This window comes from Symsagittifera roscoffensis, chromosome 4 (genome assembly GCF_963678635.1).
Source record: "Symsagittifera roscoffensis chromosome 4, txSymRosc1.1, whole genome shotgun sequence".
NCBI lineage: Eukaryota > Metazoa > Xenacoelomorpha > Acoela > Convolutidae > Symsagittifera > Symsagittifera roscoffensis.
In genome coordinates this window covers 44787851-44793999 of record NC_087065.1, presented here as the reverse complement: position 1 = coordinate 44793999, position 6149 = coordinate 44787851, and positions in this window count along the sequence as shown.

The window sequence follows — 6149 nt, the reverse complement described above, 5'->3', positions numbered from 1 at the left end:
CCGGTGCTTTGGTTTCATTTGCCATTATTAAATTTACCGGTTTGATTGCGTACCTCTTATCCGGGTTCCGTATCCTGAACATTGCATTGTTTAGATCAATCGCTACATCAAAGTTCCTGATGAAGTCTCTGCCTAAAATGAATTGGTCAGACTCATCTAGGTTTTCTACCACAAGAAAGCTCATCCACAGGTTACGTTCCCCCAGATTGAGGGCTATTATTGCAGTTGACAACCGTATTCTCGAATCTATCAAATCATCTTTGTTGAAGCCCATTCGTTCCCAAGTTTCAATTGGTATGACACTCAAGACTGCTCCCGTATCAAGTAACCCACGTAACTGAGTCTTTTTACCACTTATGTCTAGCACATGTGCTGTCACATCTGCCTCTGTCCCGATGTGCATTGCATCTTCTTCAAGCATGGCGCAGTGTCCAATCGATCTCACTTTCAACTCTTCTTTTCCCACGTAGATTTGCCCAATTAGGTCTTCATCACATGTTATCATTGTTTTCGTATAGATGTTGATTCCATCTATATTTAGCATCACTTCATGTGGACCATAAGCTTCTGTGTACCTGTTATCAACACGTACCGACTTGCTATCCCCTCTCGTGAGTAGTGCCCTCAAGGCTCTAGAAGTCGTCTGTGGGCTTATGCAACTCAAGTAATCTGCGTACACATCAATGTGCATTATTGTCTGATCACTAGGTTCGTTCAAGTTTCTCGTTACTTCATGGCCGCCCACAGTGATTATTGACATTATTCTTGCCCCAATCTTCGTTATGCCAAATGGCTTTCCTGTGACCATCTTTACAGTGTTACAGTTTCCATTTCTTGTCGACCCCTCAGCAGCTTCTGGTATTGTTTGTGAGCAACTTAATGCTTCGCTCATTTTCTGTCTTTCGATTTCTTGCTTCAGCCGTTGTTCTATTTCTTTCGCTGCCAGGTCCTGTTTCACTTTGTTGATAGCCTCCGCTGCCGCCTTCTCATAATTTATTTCTAGGTCGTGCTTCGCCTTGGCCTCTATTGCACTATTACATTGTGTTACCGCCTTCACTGTTTTTGTCGGTAGCTCCGCCCTTGGCCTTTCTTGGTTTTTCGTCTCAAATTCACCTTGTCTGTTTCTCTGGTTCTGTACCGCTGCTAGCGCCAACTTGTGTTTTGGATGACTCTGATTCTTAACCGCCTCCCAAAACAACAGACAGTCCATCCTGAAGTGCCCCTCTTGGTTGCAGAAGAAGCATCTTGCACCTATTTTGATGATCAAGCCACTATAGAACTCGTGTTCTTCCATCTGGCTCATATGTTCCTCATCGGGTGCATATCCCAAACTCTTCATGCCCTGTTTGTATGTCGTGCAATCCGCCACATGATGATCAGCTGACCCGCAGTTAGCGCATGATCTGCGTTTGTCCATGTCATCTCTGGGCTTGTACCATGACGACCTTTGTGGCTGAGTCCCCCCCTGTGTATTCCTGTTGTCTGAGTACGAGTATTTCTTGGGTTTCTCAGCATGTACTCTCTTGACTTCTGCCTCATCTCTTCTGGAGTTGGTGCACTGTCTTTCGACAATGTATAGTATGTTGCTAACATCGTTCTCAAGTCATCACTCTTTACCCCATCAATGAACTTTGAGGCGATGCTGAAGTTCCTTCGATTGGTAGATTCTTCCGGGTCACTCCTTCTTCTCAAGCTCTCAAGATCATCTAGAAACCTGTCTATCGATTCATCGTCTCTTTGTCTTCTCTTTTCAAATCGCATCATCGCTTGATGACCCTTCATGCCTGAGCCGAATCGATTTAACAATATTTCAAAGATTTTGTCCGCTGTATCGCGCTCCTCTTCTTTCTTCGCAACCACGCATTTCAATGCTGTGCCTTCCAGATTGCTCAGTATTGCCGTGCATGCCTGTTTCTCATCGTTCAAGTTGTCTTGTTCCAAGTGCAACCTCATGACTTCTACCCAAGTGTCAATGCATCCATCTGAATCGTCTTTGAATTCTTTTGGTTTCTTGAAAGTTTTTCTGGACTTGTTGCTTCCTCTGTCGCTCGAATCGGTGTTCCTTGTAGCGAAGGCCTCTAGTGTCCTGTTCATCAATTCCCAGGTGCTTGCCCATGTCATCGCATCCGGTCCCACGTTGTTCTGACTCGTGGAGTCTCCTGGACCACTAGTTGTGTTCGCTGTTCCATTTTTTATAATAGCCCTGGCCCCCACCGGTGCCGTAATCGCGGCCTCCCGGGTTGCTGGTAACGGTGTTGACTGTCGCTTGTTCCTTTGTGGTTCCACGAAGTCAACTCTATTACCCTGTGTCCGCTCTGCCGCTGGCCTGTCTTGTGGTGTTGAATTCCTCAAGATTGCGTCTAACTTTGTCCGTATAGCACTTGAGCTCTCAGCCTGGTCCCTACTCATCGTATCCATTCTCGTTTCCAAACTTCCCAACTGGCTATTCACTGCGTCATATCGCTGCTTCATTTATAGCATGTCCTTTCTGATGTTCTTGTCTCGCTCTCCATCAGTGGTTTCTACTTTGTCGGACATCTGCTGAAGCTTTTCCTCCGTTGCTCTTGCTAGATGGAAATAGTTGTCCAGGTACTCATGTTTGTTGTTTCTCATTTCCTTCCTTATCAAATTTCTATCGACTTCGCTGTTTTTCAGTTTCTCATCCATCTGATCTAGCTTCGCCATCAAATCACCTAGCTCAAGAGTAGCTGTTCCATGGTCAGTTGTTGTCCTGTTGTTGGTTGCTGTTCCCGGTCTGAACTGGTCTTCGTTTTGGTCGGTGTCTGTCGTTCTCGTGGAAACTGTTCCGAATGTTTTGCCTTTCTCGGTTTTCGTCTCCTCCACTGCTGCGTCCTTCGATCTCATTCCGACCATCATCACTAATCTTTCAGTAAAAGACGTTCTCTTCTGAGACTCATCCTTCACCGTTTCTGGCGTGTTGCCTGTTGTGTCTTCCACGTTGTCTATCGGTGAGAACTCCATGGGCTTCGGATTAGGTTCTTCCGCATTGGGCATCGGAGTTGACTCTGTCGTTTTCTTTCCCACTTCATCCACACTTTGATCCGGTGTCTCTAGATCAATCTCGATGGTGGGTTCTACTCGTTACCCTTCCGTGCCCTCCTTTGCTCTGTTCTCCGTAGTACTCCTCGTGTTGACCATACTAACTGAAAAGTTCTTCTTTGTTACCTTCGGACCCATTGATGTTGTTTTACGTAGCGACGAATTATACTTTGTTCTCGCCTCGGTAGATCTTTTTTCGGCTACCGGTACCCTGCTCCGCCTCATTATTTACAATTGTTCCTATTTACAGTATTACTATCTACAAATTTCTACTCTAAGGTTAAAACCACTTTTGACAAAATTTTATAAAAAGAAATTGACAATTTGTTAAAAACAACTTATCCAAAGCTCTTGAAAATTCTATATGTTAGGATTGGATAGAGAATTTGATTTTACAATTGGTTACTTCACCCTGACTTAGTACTCTTTTAGTACCCCCCTTCTTTATGCTGTTCCAAGACTTTCTCTCTACCGTCTCAAGTCTCAAGACTATTCAGTGTTGTCCCAGTACTTCTTGTTAGTGTCCCAAGACAAATGTCCCCAGACCAATGTCCCAAGACTAATGTCCCATGACCACTGTCCCAAGACCAATGGCCCAAGACCAATGTCCTAAGACCACTGTCCCAAGACCAATGTCCCAAGACCACTGTCCCAAGACCAATGGCCCAAGACCAAGATCCCAAGACCACTGTCCCAAGACCAATGTCCCAAGACCAATGTCCCAAGACCAACGCCCCAAGACCAATGTCCCAAGACCACTGTCCCAAGACCAATGTCCCAAGACCAATGTCCCAAGACTAATATCCCAAGACCAATGTCCCAAGACCACTGTCCCAAGAGCAATGTCCCAAAAACACTATCCCAAGACTGTTTCGTACCAAGACTGCTCTGGTCCAAGACTGTCCCAAGGCTGCACTGTCCCAAGACTGTCCCAAGACTGCTCTGTCCCAAGACTGTCCCAAGACCGTGTTGCTCCAAGACTTTCCCCAGACTGCAATATCCCAAGACTTCTTCGGTACTGTCCCAAGACTCGAGTGTCTGGATGTCGGGTCTCTTCTTCTTCGTTGTAGGGACTGTTGAACCACTGTTCCTTTTACCACCACTTGAGCTTTAGTAAAAATTTTCCCAAAATCCCTATCTTACTGGTCAAAACCCAAATACTGATCCCCCTGTATTTGAAACCCTAAATTCCCCGCAGGTATCTTGTGATCACCTATTCGTTAAAATACCAACAACAAATTTTCACCAAAACGTAAAAATTTAAACTGGAAAAATTTCAAAAACAGATGGATGAACTCTCCTGAAATTCAAGGTTGACCAATGTCAATCTTTGTCCGAAAAAATGTCTGGTACTCGATTGCCACGCGTTTTCCTCCCCCCTGCTAGCGATCTTATGGGGTATCACAAAAACTGTCTATGTCCGTTCCCCCCTACCGATCCGACCAGGGTACCTACCTTAACCTGGTTTTAATTTTGGATATCCGCTTCTTATAACCAACGCATGTGAATATCTAATGTAACTAAATCGACAATGCCGAACAATTAGTTACTCTAACGTGTCCCCCCTTTTTACAATTTACAACCGCTAACCTCTAACTTAACCACCCCCCCTGCTAACCTCCCCCCTCTTTAGCCCCCCTCTTAAGCCGAAAAATCCCTTAAGCGCCGGGTGCTAAACCTCTCGAGAGAAAACCGTAGACCTGTTTCCAGGCCTGCTTGTGCAAAAACTTCCTCAAAACAATGGGGCTCCGCTTATCCAATTTTACACTTATCTCCTATAACGTAATGTGGATTCTAACGATACCCGCTGCCCAACTTGAGAACACCCCTGTGCGTCCTCTTGTAGTGATCCTGTGCTGGTTGTCTCTGTTCTGCACTTGACAGCAGCAGCACTTTCCCACTTGGCTGGTCACCTCTTCCAGTCAAGTTTCCAGTGGGTTCAGCTCGGTACTTCTGAACCACTTACCCACTCGGCTGGTCACCTCTTCCAGTCAAGTCTCCTAGTGGTCCAGTCCGATCCTTGTGAACCACTTTCCCACTCGACTGGTCACCTTTTCCAGTCAAGTCTCCTAGTGGTCCGGCTCGGTTGCAATCTATCTGAAAACCCTTAACAACGCCCCCCACTCGGGCACCTTATTGAAGTCACTGGTTTAAATTGCTAGATTGATCGAAACGATCGGTCTTATAAAACAATATGGGTATACTATTTAATTAATATAAAGGTTTGATCCAAATGATCCGGTATCAAAGTCACTGTCTTTTCGTTTTATGGTTTTTGTTCCTTTTTCTATACTTTTTTCTTGTTTTTGTTTCCCTAGTTACCCCCCTTTACTCGGTTAGCTAGGCCTCGTTCGGAGAGCGTACCAGGAAGTTTTCTCAAGTTTTCTTAAAAAGCTATCACGGTAAAACCGTAAGGTTTACACGTTCCCACTGAACCGTACCACCGGTACTCTAGAATGGGCATGCAGCCCGGAGCTGTGTCAAGTGGGTTCGACTCCGTAGTCATGATGTCGTAAAAATACCCAGGAGCGCCATAAAAACACTATGTAACAGTCGCCTACTTCGGTCACATATGAGGCTTAAGAAAAATAGGCCCTATAATCATTGGCTCAAGAGTCAGGGACACTATCTCTTGTGTTTTTCTATCTCAAGAACGGTCGGAGCCAATTCGGTTCGCTTGCGACATGAGACTAGAACCCGTTACAGCTTAAAGGCGACTACCAAAATATCCCCCCACTCTAGAAAATAAGAACGTTCCCATACTTAGGTCTCAAAATACCCAAAATACACGAACGCCGTTAAAAACAGGGTCAGAACAATCCGTTAAGTTACTTTTTATTGGACAGTGGAACTTTGATCCATTTCAGATGGATCAACCTAAAACTCTCCTTATCTCAACATAACAATCATAAAACACACTCGAGAAAATTAAATTAGGGACTCACTTGTTGATGCACTCGAGTACAAGGAGTAATTAGATTGATAAGCAACTCAAGAATTAGATAATATAACTAGATAAGTTTAATACTGATCAGTTTTGATAACAGAAGTAAATTCTGACTCTAGAATTTGAGTTTTTGTATGAACCA